The 15,118-nt window shown below is 43.4% G+C and overlaps 2 protein-coding genes across 2 annotated transcripts in view; one reads left to right on the forward strand and one right to left on the reverse strand.

Moving 5' to 3' along the window:
• The window catches only part of LOC311001380 (uncharacterized protein), a 199,170-nt gene that overhangs the window by 169,652 nt on the left and 14,400 nt on the right, over positions 1-15,118 (forward strand). The gene's annotated exons all lie outside the window — the stretch shown is intronic.
• The window catches only part of LOC311001346 (coxsackievirus and adenovirus receptor homolog), a 173,587-nt gene that overhangs the window by 114,437 nt on the left and 44,032 nt on the right, over positions 1-15,118 (reverse strand). The window lies entirely within an intron of this gene.

Here is a 15,118-nt window from a genome sequence, read left to right on the forward strand (position 1 = left end):
TCAGACGGAGCAGAGGTAATGATTTTATTTATTTGTTGTTTGGATGTTGACATCACTTGTTTGTAGTTGTTGTTCAGTGACTGGACACTGAGACAGTGACGGTCCTCATAAGTGTAGGTAAACAAACTACAGTGTGTGTGTTTATGAGGACGTTGTCGGACAGTGAGCGATGTGGGGACCACGGTGCATTCAGGGACATTTTACACAATAAGATCATTTGTGTAAAATCAAACTAAATATATAACACAAAGGACCACATTTCCCAGAGTTCATCACTGCCTCAGCTCAGATGTGAAGGACAGATCAGCCTGTCTCTGTGGGGGTGGGGTAGAGATGTGCCTGGTGCTGTCTGTGGTTAACTGAGTGTTGGTCGGAGACAGAGCTGCTGCTGCTCTCTGATCTGTCTCTGTGCCCTGTGGTGAAACAGCTCTGTGGTCCAACTTCCTGTTTCTGATCAACATACCTGGGCTGAGTGTGAATTTGCACACGCTCCACTCTCAGCCTATTATTAGAGACAAAGACAATCTAGATCATAAAGTACAGCATGCACGTGCACGCGCACACACACACACACACACACACACACACACACACACACACACTTTAACATATAGGAAGTGTTAAATGTGATCAAAACACTGTTTATCTGACATCAACATTTCCATTATTATTGCATTAACAAAGCAGTAATAGCAAGTACAGCAGGTACTGTAAATATTCGCCCATTGTAAAACAGGACACATGTTGTTGTTCATATGTTTTGCACAGTTCAGAAATAATATTTAGACAATGACATCACCTCAGGTGGTGAAGCAGTGCAGTGGTCCCAACATGACACTGGTGTAGGACTGATGGAGTCTGTGGTGTTGGTACCTGAGCAGCAATACTCCCTCCTACCTGTCCTAAAGGTGGACAAGACCACGTTCTGACTGGTTCAGTCTGTTTTAGCTGAGTCCTGCCAAAAGACATGAGCCCTCACATCACCACAGTCACACAATATGCTGATGACACCGTTTTGTGTGCATTAGAGTTGGACACTTGTCATAAAGGTAAAACAAGACAGTACTAAACTAGATAACTTCACATTGACATCCACCATGGGGATGATACAGCTCAGAATATGGAGATCAGTGGCTCCTCTCTGGGCTGTGATTGGACCAGAGACAAAGTTTCCTTTAGTATTGTCATGTGATGTGTTGTGTCTCGTCCAGAGAGCGATCCAGCTGCCATCTACTCTGCAGTGAGGACTCAGGACGTCACCTATGGACCAATAGTCATCAAAGACGGCAGATCAAAGACGAGAGGTACAGCTGCTCTTCTTCTTCTTCTTCTTCTTCACCATCATGGTCCAACACCAGAACCAGTTCAACTCCTCCCAGTTTGGTTTGACACCATTAAGTCCAGTTTATTCTGACGAACTGTCTGTTCAGTGATTCTGCTTTGGTATCACCCACTGAAGGTGATGAGTGTTGTCTACTGATCTATCAGGGAATTTACTTTTTGGAAAATGTGTAGCAGAATATTAAAGAGTGGATGGAGCAGAGACGTTCAGCTGCATCTCTAACAGCTTTTATCTTTTTTTTTTTTTTTTTTTTTTAACTCTGCATGTAAAACCACAGCAGCAGCTTCCTCCTGTTGATTCCACTGAGCTGTGGTTTGAAGCTTCTCACCTTTCTCTGCTCTGTCCAATGATGCTCATGCACACGGTGTGACAGTGTGTTTGATGTTCACAGCAGAGGTGTTAGACAAAACCCACAAATATTTATAGAGTCCTGACTTGACCTCAGTAGCATCACATGTCCCGTCCTCCTCTTGGTCCTAAGTCCAGCTGTAAATAAAGGACCAGCTGTGGTTCCTACTTTGATCTAGAGTTGTCTACGGGCCAGGCCAGCCCGACAAACCCAACTGGACCCGCGGGTTCGGGCCGGGTTTGGGTCGAAAAAAAATTAAAGTGACTCAGGTCGGGTTGGACCTTGGGCTTCCTTTTTTCTCTCTCCTAAAACACATTTGTGGTGTAAATTGTTGTTTGTTCATGTGTGAGTCTCAGACAAATATCCCACTCTGCATCCTGTGCTGCTGTGGGCAGAACCACTGAAACATTACTGCCGGAAAATGCCGACGATAGGCATGTGCTGACTCCACAGCTGCAGCTCAGCTGTGCGTCAATGGCAAGCGCACTGGTTGGTGGATGAATCTCCACAAAGGCGCGCTGTTCCCACGGCGGAAATGTAATCAATTGCGCCCGCTGCCCGCTGATCAAAGGGTTTGGGTAGATAATTAATGCTGGTGTCGGGCTCCGTCGGGTCTGGGCTTAATAACCCACGGGTTGGGTCGGTTCGGGTTGTAATTTTCAGGCCCGTTGAGAACTCTACTCTGATCTGAAGTCTGTTCTGTTTTCCAGAGAGGGAACCAGCTGCACTTTACTCAACAGTGAGGACGGACAACGTCACTTATGGACAAGTGGTCATTAGAGCAAACAGGACCAGAGGTAAAGCTGCTCCTTAGTACTACCACGTCATACTGCGTCATCCAGAGAATGAGAGAGGTGAAGTCAGGTAGAGGAGAGTTAGAGGACAGGTAGGACTCATATTGACTGAACTGTGTGTCTGTGTTCAGAGTGTTCACCGGAGCTGGATGTCGTCTACTCTTCACTGAGGACGAACTTTACACCTTCACACCTGTCCCACCACTGATGTCCTGTTGCTACCGCCACTCCCCACAGTTCATCCTGTTGTTATCAAAGTTTAAATATGAAACATATGAACATAATGATGTAGATAAGTTGGTCAAAGTCCTTCAGGACAGTGTCCAACGTGTCTCTTGTGTTGTCAGACCTTCATTTCTACATGTGAACTTATGGACTTTCCCGTTTTCTGTATTTTATAATTAACTGTTTGTTCCTGCAGCAGTGGTCTGGTTTGATCAATAAACTCTGGTATCTTCACTTGTTTTCTCTCGTGTGGTTCTTTGGGTTTGACAGTTCATCTGATGGAAAATGTGACTGGTTCCGTGTTGGTTGTGGTGAACCGCTCCACACGTCCTCAGAGCAGAAACTACAGAGCTACCAAAACCACCAGCACAGACTAGAAACAGCCTGAACACCACCAGTGGTGACAAACTCTCACAGTCTGAGTGAGTGATAAATAGCTGCCATTTTGTTTTATTGTTCATTTGTGTATCTTGTACGTGTTGGTTTCATATGACTGTAAGTAAAGTAAAGTAAGCATGTATTGATATCACACCAATGTATGTAAACTAATGAAAATGTCTGTTTTTGTTTCAGCTGATATTTTGAGTAATTGAATTGAATTGAATTAACTCAATTCAATTCAATTACATGTTATATAAAATATGTCATGGTACATCAGGTGGTTGAGTGGTGACTGTTGACCTGCGCTTCAACTGGGAGCAACAAAGTCTGGTAGCTCTGAGTTTTGAGTTTTTACTCAACATTTGCTTTATTTTTGTTGTGTTTTTTGTTATCTACTGATGGATGCTTCTGTGGGGAGAAGTGATTCTTCAGAGATGAGCTTCTTTCATTGAAAATGGACAGATCTGGAGGACGCCATCCTGTCCCAGATGAGATGAAGAGGTGCTTTTGTGGTGGTTGTCATGCTGCTGCTGGTGCAAAGTTAAATCCTGGGAGGTGGAGATGTCCTATCGGTCCTTTCTGAGGTCAGTCATCATTGGAAATATTAACTCTCTGCCCAATAAGTGATGAAGAGCTGGAGATATTGGTGAAGACTCAGAAAGTAGACATTTGTCGGTCCTGCTCCTTCCAGTGGCCCTGCTCCTTCCAGTGGTCCTGCTCCATCCAGAGGTCCTGCTCCTTCCAGTGGCCCTGCTCCTTCCAGTGGTCCTGCTCCATCCAGAGGTCCTGCTCCTTCCAGTGGCCCTGCTCCTTCCAGTGGTCCTGCTCCATCCAGAGGCCCTGCTCCTTCCAGTGGCCCTGCTCCTTCCAGTGGTCCTGCTCCATCCAGAGGACCTGCTCCTTCCAGTGGTCCTGCTCCTTCCAGAGGTCCTGCTCCACCTGGTGGTTCCTGCTCCTTCCAGTGGTCCTGCTCCATCCAGAGGTCCTGCTCCACCTGGTGGTTCCTGCTCCTTCCAGTGGTCCTGCTCCATCCAGAGGTCCTGCTCCTTCCAGAGGTCCTGCTCCACCCGGCGGTCCTGTTCCTTCCAGCGGTCCTGCTCCACCTGGCTGTTCTGCTCCTTCCAGTGGTCCTGCTCCATCTGGTGGCCCTGCTCCACCTGCTCCATCCGGAGGTCCTGCTCCATCCAGTGGTCCTGCTCCATCCAGTGGTCCTGCTCCATCCGGTGGCCCTGCTCCTTCCAGTGGCCCTGCTCCATCTGGTGGTCCTGCTCCATCCGGTGGCCCTGCTCCATCCGGTGGCCCTGCTCCATCCAGAGGTCCTGCTCCATCCAGTGGTCCTCCTCCACCTGGCGGTCCTGCTCCATCCATAGGTCCTGCTCCATCCGGTGGCCCTGCTCCTTCCAGTGGCCCTGCTCCACCTGGCGGTCCTGCTCCATCCAGAGGTCCTGCTCCACCCGGCGGCCCTGCTCCTTCCAGTGGCCCTGCTCCACCTGGCGGTCCTGCTCCATCCAGTGGCCCTGCTCCACCTGGCGGTCCTGCTCCATCCAGAGGTCCTGCTCCACCCGGCGGTCCTGCTCCGCCTGGTGGACGCCATCGCTTTAGAGCTTTAGCCATTGGGCTTTTTGATTCTTCTCTGCTGTTCTCTCTGGTCCTGCTCCACTCAGTGCCCCTCCACCAATGATCCTGATTCACCTGATGGTCCTGCTCCATCCAGCAGCCTAGACTTAAATGTAGTTAGAGTGTCTGACTCTCTGGTTCCACAGTAAAGGAGCCCAGACAATAGATGGATGATATGTTTTCTCATACAGTAAACCAAATAAATATGATTTCAGCCACTTTTCAAGAATTTTGTTTTTCCTTAAATCTCACAGGACAACAATGGTACAGTACGAAAAAAAAAGATACGTAGTTAAATACTTATACCAGTAGAGAGTGAAAGAGATTGAAAATGAACTATTTTCACAAGTTTGTTTGAGCAGACATTGGTTTAAACAACCACTTAATAATAATGCGATATGCTGTGCTGTTATGTTAATGTAATGTTATGTAATATAGTTCACTCCGTCTCAGTACTGAAGGTGGAAGATGTGAGGTCAGGTGTCACCTGGCTCCCTCTACTGGCCAACTGCTGCTGCTGCACCACACTGGATAACATGGTCATTCACTAACACACAGCTATTAGTGCTTTTCATACCCTGATGGATTTCATGAATGTAGCACCCTATAATGTAATAATTTCCTGAAAATGTAATAAAATTTGCACTTAACTCGATCGAAAATGTAATAAAACCTAATAATGTAATAACTTCACCAATAATGTAATAAAATGTCCTGACTGATATTGTAATTTTCACCGATAATATAACACCTTATTACATTATTGGGGATTTATTACATTTTCAGGAACCCTCCTGAAAATGTAATACATTTCCAGTGGGTTAAATTGCAGTACCATACAGCCATATGCACATGTGCAGATACTCAGGGACATGCAACTGGCATCTGTCCGACTTCCTACTTCTCCAAGTTCCCATTTCTCTGACCATACATCTATCTATATATTTTTGCATCCATTACTCCCATTTCTCCAATTTAAGTAACCCTAACCATAACCATAAACCTCTTGAATAAGTCGGGTTAATGGGTAGTCAGAGAAATGGGTGGTTGGACTGACGTATTCTCCCTACACTGGAGACCCCAGGTACCTTTTCACGGTAAATCTCATAATATACTATAAGTATGACAGTGTGTCAGCTAACCACTATGTCACTTGATGTCAGTTTGTCAAGTATTACATTGAAAAAAAGATCCACCTTAAAATGTAATAAATTCCCAATAATGTAATAAGGTATTACATTATTGGTGGAGTCATTACATTATTGGGTTTTATTATATTTTTGACTGAGTTAAAAGAATAGTTCACCCAAAATTCAAATTGCTCTGATGGAGGTTTCAGAGGCAGAGGTGGTGGCATCAGATGTGTTACTGTATCTGCCTGCTGGTCGCCACTGGACTCCTCTGATGTGCCTTGCAAAGAAAGAGGTGGAAAACAGTGTTAACACCTATATAAGCTTAGAGTCAACAGCTCAGAATCTAGTTTATCAGTGGCCTTTGGCCATATAATCTAATTACATTAATCCAATTAACATTTTAAGTGGAAAACACAGAAAAAATGAGGGGAATCTGTGTTTAGCAGGCCAAGCATTTTTTGCACGTTACATTTTTTGCACGTTATATTTGTTGTTCGGTTGACACATTGTTGCAGCTTTGCTTCACAGACGTTAACTCAGGACCGGACGTTACCATGGATACAGCACATTGCAGCACACATAAATTACTACATACACAATACATACGAATAAAACAGATTAGACTTACTTATCACTACGTTTTTAAACAGTATCTACCTACATAAAAATATAGTCTATAAATGACATCATTAACCTCACAAATTGTGACTTTTGAATTGTCAACGGTTATTTTCCACGACAAGAGACAGCACAACTTATTTACCGTTTGGTGGAGTATCCTCGTCAGTTGATGGTTCTTCTGACGGAGAACTGGACTCCAAAACCACATTAATATTGTTGTTGTTGTGATGGATGTAGTCCCTTTATAAACACGTAATGGTTATATGTTCCACACGTCGTGTCGGAACCGTGCTTGTGAACATTCGTGAGCAAGTGTACCGTGCCCAAGCGCACCTCTTCCAACCGTACCGGGGCAGGGAAGTGTACCGTACTCAAGCACGGAACACTTGCACTCACACTCGCAATAGAATCCGGACTGCTTAGGCATGGTACGATTGCCGAGTACACTAGGGTCAGTTGATCCGTACCGCGCTGAAGCACGAATGCCCCCCCTCCCCTGTCCCCCGCTGGCCCGCACTCACACTACCTCGAACCCAAGCGTGCTCAAGCCTCCGACACATTTATCACCACGTTGATATACCAACCTGGCAGTTGCGCTCTGACTGCAGAATGAACGGTGCTTTTTAACTGTTTGACCGGTTGTCATGGTTATCTTGAAGTTTATTCAAAGCGATGTTAGCTAGCGATGTTGACATGTTGACACTCTCACGACACGTTACCTTGACAACAAAACGTTGTTGACTCCGGTCCGGACCGATATTTTACCGTACTTTCAACACGCACAAGGTGTGTGAGGGGGACGGACTCAAAACAAACTGTTCCTGGATCAGATCTGATCAAATCATCATCAACTGCACACGTTAGTTACAGTAATACTGACAGTAAACTTCTTCTTTTCTTTTTGCTCCTGTCTATTAACAAGACTGGCGGAGCTCTCTCTGACTACGTGTGTTAATTTAATTTAAAAAAAATTTAACACTCGCGTTCCGACGGCATCCCATGTGTTTGACTTCACAACGCTATGAACTGTGGGTAATTTGCTTACCCAAAGTCAGTATCGGTGCTGACTTACGGTAAGGGGGCTAAGGGCTCATTCACTGACTCACTGACTTGATGATCTGACAATGGAACAGCCCTCACACACTCACAGACTTCCTGTGACGCGCCTCTAAGTCAGTGAGTCCGTGAGGGGTCGGATTGGAATTGGGCATGTCACATCTCTCCCCCTCTTTTCCGCGCAGGCTGCCACACATTAGGAATCCATGGACCCACCCCTAGTGTAAGAGTCATGTGCGCTTGCCAGTCACCCAAAGGGACATCCCCTTGGCCAAGTAGCCAGGGCACATGATCAATTGGAGGCATAGTGACAGGAACCTCAACTGTCACACTTATAAACAACAATAGAGTGCAAGAAATAACTACAGTGGCTTGACCCTATAACACAAAGAGCCCACAAATTCACATTAAAAACTCTTACATTCACAGGTCAAGACCTCACAATGAATGTGCAGTATTGTAATACATAACGTTACTAACTTGTGCATTTTTCCCGTAGCGCAAACAGCACTGACGACGGCCTGCTACACGACAACTGTTGGGTCTCTCGTCGTCTTTTTATCTGCCAACCGCAAACACATACGGCCACATTAACATAAAACATTTCAGTCTGTAAACATGCATTACTCTTAAACATATATCCATTAGATACTTCATGTAAACAGACACATTTATATTATATTTACCCTCTTAAACCTCTGAAAACCGTGGTGTGGTCGCACCGCTGTGGGCAAGATGGCGACTTCCGGTATCTTTTTGAAACTGCTCTCCAACCAGTTCTGAGAAAGCGCCCTCTGGTGGCGTTAGTAAGCAGCTGCACTACATTTTCCCACCCGGCTACATACAGTAACTATACAGAGACAGAGAGTTCAGATCTTACCTTCAGAGTCCAGACATGGAGCAAGACACAGCAGGAGACACAGGGAGACCGACAACACTGAGGAGGAACACTTCTTCTTCTTCTTCTACTTCTTCTTCTTCTGCTGCTGCTACCTCTTCTTTTTCTTCTCTTTAATGTCAATGTCAGTCAGTGTCCAGGACAGACCATGTCAAACAGCCGTGGGAAGCTGCTGAACACGCCGCCGCTGCTGCTCCGTCTTCCTCCTCTCTGACTGAACTCCACAGTGGAGGAAAAGCTGATGAGGGTGAAGAACGTGATGGTGTAACATCAGCACGGGCTTCCTTCCAGTCCAGTTCTCAGCAGGAGAATGAACTGTTACTCTGATGTATTTCCATTAAAACTGAATATTCAACTGCTGCTGAGGTTTACAGTAACATGACTGACCATCCTCCTCTGGTTTGTTCTGCTGCGGCACTCCAAAGTTTCTCCACGCTGACCACTCATTTGTTTTCTCAGGTTATCAGGCTCTGACCTGCATCCTGCTGTCATGGCCTCCTAGTGAACAAACAGGTGGTGTAACCTCAGTCTCAGACATGAGAACCATTCACCTCAGGATGTTCTGACACAATTATTTCTTCTCTGACAGTATAAAGTCAGTAGTTACACCTCATATAGATTTACTGTAAACACCAACACCCACTCACAGGCTGTTCCCTGTATGTGTCAGGAGGGGCTGTGGCAAAAAAAACTAAATTAGATAAACATGACCTTATATCACACTGATGAAACTCAATCTAATTCTTTTACATCTATGTTTATGTTTATATTTGGGGAAACAGAGCCAGGACAATGAACAGGAAGCTGCGTCCTGCTGAAAGCCCCTCTCCCCGCAGGGAACTTTGCTTTGTTTTTGTCATTTCACTCTTCACACAGTGAGGACTGTAAACCATGTTAAAGGGATAGTTCACCCAAAATTGAAATTTCACACTCAAGCTTGTTTTGTAGCGGAAGCTCCTCTTCCCGGTTCGTCCAAATTTGACGAACCGGGAAGAGGAGCTTCCGCTACAAAACAAGCTTGACATATAGACTTATTTAATTTTTTTCAGAACAATTTCGCATTTCGGGGCTTCAATACAAGACGGACATTACATACGAGCAGCATGGAGGTATTTGGATGTTTTTTGGTGTGTCTTTTTGTTACGAAGACAGTTGGCATCCATTTGCAACTGTTATATTGACATGCACTGCTACGCCGAGACCCCCTGTAACTTAGAGAAGCCACAGAGGACTCTGAAACTTCTCCCAGCCCTTATAGTGGGGTTGGGTGCATGTTAGAGATGCGCGGTTTGCGGACACAACCGCGGAGTCCGCGGATAAACCGCGGGTCGGGCGGGTGACATGACGAAAAAATAGATTTTAATTAGATTCGGGTGGGTGGCGGTTGAACCAATCAGGAAAAATATATAGCCTACATATAGTTAAATATTGTTACCCACATACGAAAAACGAGCAGCACTCTTTGAAACAGTCAAATTTTCATCAGGCACTGCACTGGTGTCTGTGCATGAGAGATGGCAACACCTTATTCATTTTGTGAGGAACGCAATCCTGATCTGCAGCCTGCACATGTGGCTGCGCTGTGTTGTTGTGCTGTGTGCGTCACCTGGCTGCTGAGCCACATGGCTGTCGTTCCGGCGCAACTCACTGGCTGTTTGTGTTGTCTGTCAAAACGTGGATGAATGAAACCTATCGACTTAATATCGACCGCGGACGTCAGGAATAGATTTTCGGCTTTTGGCTCGTCCCGTTCATCTCCGCATAGCGCTCTGTTCCCGTTATAGAGAGAGAGAGAGAGAGAGAGAGCGAGAGAGAGTGAGAGAGAGAGGCGCGCTCTGCATGACAGCAGCGCGAGGTAGAAGTGAAACTCCTAAGGCCAGACCCCCCTCATCCATATTAGATATTGACCTACAACAACGGGCGGATGGCGGGCGGGTGTGGTTTTGAAAAAACGTTGGTTCGGGTGGATGGCGGGTGGATGACGACTTTTGTGATGCGGTTGCGGATGAAATAATTGCCTATCCGCGCATCTCTAGTGCATGTGTAATTTTTGTCAGTCATTTCAAATTGGTGTTAAAGTTTGGTTTTCACTTCTAAGTTGAAGTTTAGGGTCTATAGAACAATTTGAGTCCGAGTGTCAAACACAGATAAAAAATGGCCTCTAGGGGGCGCTGCAAAATATGTAAACTGCTACAACTTTTGATTAGATTAACCAAATTTAACATATGAGGTATGTATGGATCCAGAATTAAAAGGAGAAACTGGTATGTTAAGCATTTGGTGACCAGATTAAAAATAAATACACTTTTAGCCCAAAATATTAAATGGACACAAGCGAAATTATGCTTTTTTAAAAGATAAAGTCTGAAAATATCCTCACAGTTGCTAAGGAATTTTACTTATTGTTATTTCATTAAGTCAAGACTGTGTGGTGATTAAACTGAAATTCAAATGCTCATCACTCTTCTATTCTACAGCATGCTCGAGGGGGTGCCGCAAAATGTAGTAACAGCCATAATCTTTGTATGTATGGATTTAGGATCAGGAGTAACTTTTTTCAATCAATCAATCAATCAATCAATCAATCAATCAATCAATCAATCAATCAATCAATCAATCAATCAATCAATCAATCAAATCTATATGAGCTTTCCATGTCAACCTTTCATCTATAATCACACCTAAAAAATTAAATTCTGTATTCATTTTCAATCTCTACTCCATCTATGGATAATGAAACCTTTTTCTTCTTTCTTTGATTGCCAAAGATCATAAACTTAGTTTTGGAAAGATTCAAAGATAATTTATTTTCGTCAAACCACTCTCTCAGTTTTGCCATTTCATTTTCTATACTATTGGCTAGAGTTTTTAAGTCTTCCCCTGAACTAAAAATGTTTGTGTCATCACATACTGTAACAATTTGGATACCTCACAGTTATCATTAACATACAAATTAAAAAGTTTAGGCCCCAAAACAGAACCTTGTGGGACAATATTCAAAAACTCAGATTTGTTCCCAGAAAATAATACATATTGTGATCTGTTATCTAAGTAGCTACCTAGTCAGTTCAGAGCAACTCCCCTAATACCATATGATTTTAATTTTGAAATTAATATTTTATGGTCTCTGGTGTCAAATGCTTTCTTTAAGTCAATAAATACACCAATTGCACATTTCTTGTTTTCTATTGCTGTGGTAATTTCTTCAGTTATTTTCATCAGTGCAAAAGCAGTGGATCTCTTTGTTCGGAAACCAAATTGGTTCTCGCTCAAAATTTTATTTTTATCCATGAAATTATCTAATTTTTTTGCAAAGACTTTTTTGAGAACTTTGGAAAATTGTGATAACAGGTCTGTAATTGGTAAAGTTATGTTGATCTCCTGATTTATAGAATGGAATAACCTTAGCTAAATAAGTGTATGTTTAATATAAAAAAAGAAATTATAAAAGAAAAATCATCAATCTATGTTGTATCATAAATATATGCCTGAGATTTATAATAAACCATACGGAAAATTGGTTGAATATTCAGTGAGTTATGGTGATTTTAATGGTTGATAGACCTCTGCCTGTAATAACTACAGTAACTAATGTAGTAAGTAGACACGGCTTCGCCCTGCCCAAGATGGCGGCCGCGTTGATGTATCGTTCCAATGGACAGCAGCGTCAGAGGCGGCATCTACATGTACATGTATATATCTATGGAGATAACAGATTACAGATAACAGTTTTGTCAGTTATGTTTGTTAGTTAGTTAGTTAGTTAGTTAGTTTCATTTATTGTCCACGGTGTGGAAATTTGTTTTTGGTCTCATAAAAACAACAAGCAGGGCAACAACAACAAAAACAACAACAACACTTACACACAGACATCTTCAGGGCAAAAAGCAGGACAGCAGTGGCAGTTACATTACAACACATCAACGGGACATGGTGTTCAGTGCCCCAATTGCATTGTGCTAAGCTAAGCTAACCTCCCAGGTAGTTCTAACATTAACCAGTAAATATTTGGTAGTTTTACCTGATGACGATTGATTGGCAAAGTATTAGTTGATTGATTTCCGGTTGGTCAAGCAGTTGATTAATTTACTGGTTGTGATTCTGTTTGTGCAGCTGTATCTCTGAGAATTTGAGGTGTTCAGTCGGTACTTCATCTGCACTTCCTCATGATGTCTGTGTATCGCCGCAGACCCACAGGTAACACTCCACCGATTGACTGATTGATTGATTGATTGATTGATTATTAGATTTATAAATACTGTAGGTTTTCTACCTTTTCCTACCTTCACCTTGAGGTGTTACCTGCAGCAGCAGCCAGCAGGGGGCAGCAATCAATCAATCAATCAATCAATCAATCAATCAATACACAAATATATGAAAACATGAAGTTTGGTCAAAATGAAAAAAATGAAAAAAACTTTTGCATGATAAAACAGTTAGCAGAGTAATATTTGTGTATATTTTTGTAGGATACCTCCTTAACCTTATTCATAATTAAACATTTTATGGGCGAGCATCCAAACCTTTTTTTTTTTCCATTCAATGTTATTGGTGAAGCGACTGCAGTACAGTGACATAAGGGCTAGTGACAATGTCTTTTTGGAATAAAACACAGATTTTTCTATTATTGTTTTTCTTCTTTTGGGGATGTGATGAGAGACAGTTTTTTTTTCCATCTGGGTAGTCAGGTGAGTATAGGAGACTGACTTAAAGACGCAGTAACAACCATCCACCAGCAGGAGGCAGCAATTTTCAGAATCCTGAACACTTTCACTTTCACTTCCTGGGAACTGTGGGCCTGTCCCATTCCTCCACACTTGGCTCAGTGCACTTGGTTACGCACACACTTTGGTGATGATTTGCCGGTGGAACGTATATTTACATACAGTGTGCAAGCATGGATTAAGTGGCCAAGCGTGTGGGGGGACATTTAAAAGCAATCGGGACACACTTGACAAGTGCAGCCTGTGCCATTGCGCACAGTAGCACAACTGTGACACACACACGCACACACACACACACACACACACACACACACACACACACACACACACACACACACACACACACACACACACACACACACACACAGCAACAGTTTTAATCAACAGTGCTGCTGGATCACAGTCTCATACTCCTAAAGTGTCTCTATGCGCAAGTAATACAAAGAACTAAGTCCAGTTGCTTTCGATTTAACCTCCTTTGAAATACTATGACCTGGACAAATGAGAATATGCACCGGCTCTATGCGCAAGATTCAAATCATAAACATGTAAGCCCAACTCCGTAAGTAAAAAAAATGAAATAAAACCATGAACAGAGCATGATGAATATAAAATATGACATTAAAAGTCATAATTATGAGATAGAAAGTTAATTTCATTTTATTGAGATTAATTCAATCGCATTTCCTAAACGTGACTTGTGGCTCCCGGCGGACTTCACCGTGGTGCATTGTGGGATTTATACTTGGCCAAATACCGCTCGGATGCGGTCTTACCTTAAGTGTGGGTAAAGTGCAAATCAAGCGCGCTGCACTTTCAGTCGTTGGAGAAATGGGACACACTGAGCACTGACACTAAGAACATGAACGCACACGCCAAGTGCCCAAGTGTGTAAGTGTGATCGAGTGTGTATATTGGGACAGGCTCTGAGAGCCATTTCTGATAAACACACAAAGCTCCACCCATGGGTGGATCATGCATGGATCATGTTACAGCCTGGAGCCACTCACCTGATGTGACCTGTGAGGTGTTACCTGCAGCAGACAGCAGTTGGCAGCACCACAATTAACTCTGAACATCAACATTTGGACTGTGACTGTGTAGAGGCAAGGCAATTTTATTTGCATAGTCAATTTTTACAAACAATACTTACTGAGTAAAAACTCCCAGGAAAAACCAGGAGAAACCTGATAGGGGAGAGACAGAGGGGAGATCCTTCACCCAGGACAGACAGACCAGAAAACAGTTTATAACACAGAATGCAAAAACATGGTAATGGTTAACAAGAGCTGACTAGAGCAGCTTCTGGTGGGAGGGAGGCAGGGAGAGCAGGCCAGCTTAATGGGAGTAGAGCAGAGCTGCTTACAATCATGGGAGCAACAGGCCAGTTTAGAGGAATACACACATTCTTTAGAGCCATCCCATAATGATGGAGCAGTAATTTTATTTAATTCTAATCTTATTTTCACAGTCAGTAATTCTCTGCTGCAGCGACTGTGTTTCTTTCAGTTCTTCATGTTGCTGCTGAATTATCATCTGCTCTTCATTAGTGAAACCCTCTGCTGCTGCAGCTGATATCAGACCTGTCCAAGGCTGTGATTGGTCAGATGCTGCCAGCTGCATAACCTAGTCTGGGGCCATTGACTCGCTGTTTTGGTAGGAAACGGATCCAGGGCTAGAGAGACAGACCTTTCCTTCAAAATAAAAGCACTAAGCTGATAAAATGCGGTAAAACTCTTTAATTTAAGGAATATAATTTACAAGAAAGTCCCCGAGCCATTAAGTTAACATTTTGCTTTTATTGTATTACAAGTTAATGTTCATTTTATAAGTTTTATGTTGGTGAACACTTTTATTTTGGTGAATTTGGTGATTTCGGTCCCCGCTACAGACAGGAACCAGAATGCAGACTAATTGGGAGGTAACAGACACCAGGCTCTTCGCTTGTCTGAAGAGCCTGGTGATGCGAGGCTAGCAT

The sequence above is a fragment of the Trachurus trachurus genome (assembly GCF_905171665.1).
Source record: "Trachurus trachurus genome assembly, chromosome: 18".
In the NCBI taxonomy this organism is placed as follows: Eukaryota; Metazoa; Chordata; class Actinopteri; order Carangiformes; family Carangidae; genus Trachurus; species Trachurus trachurus.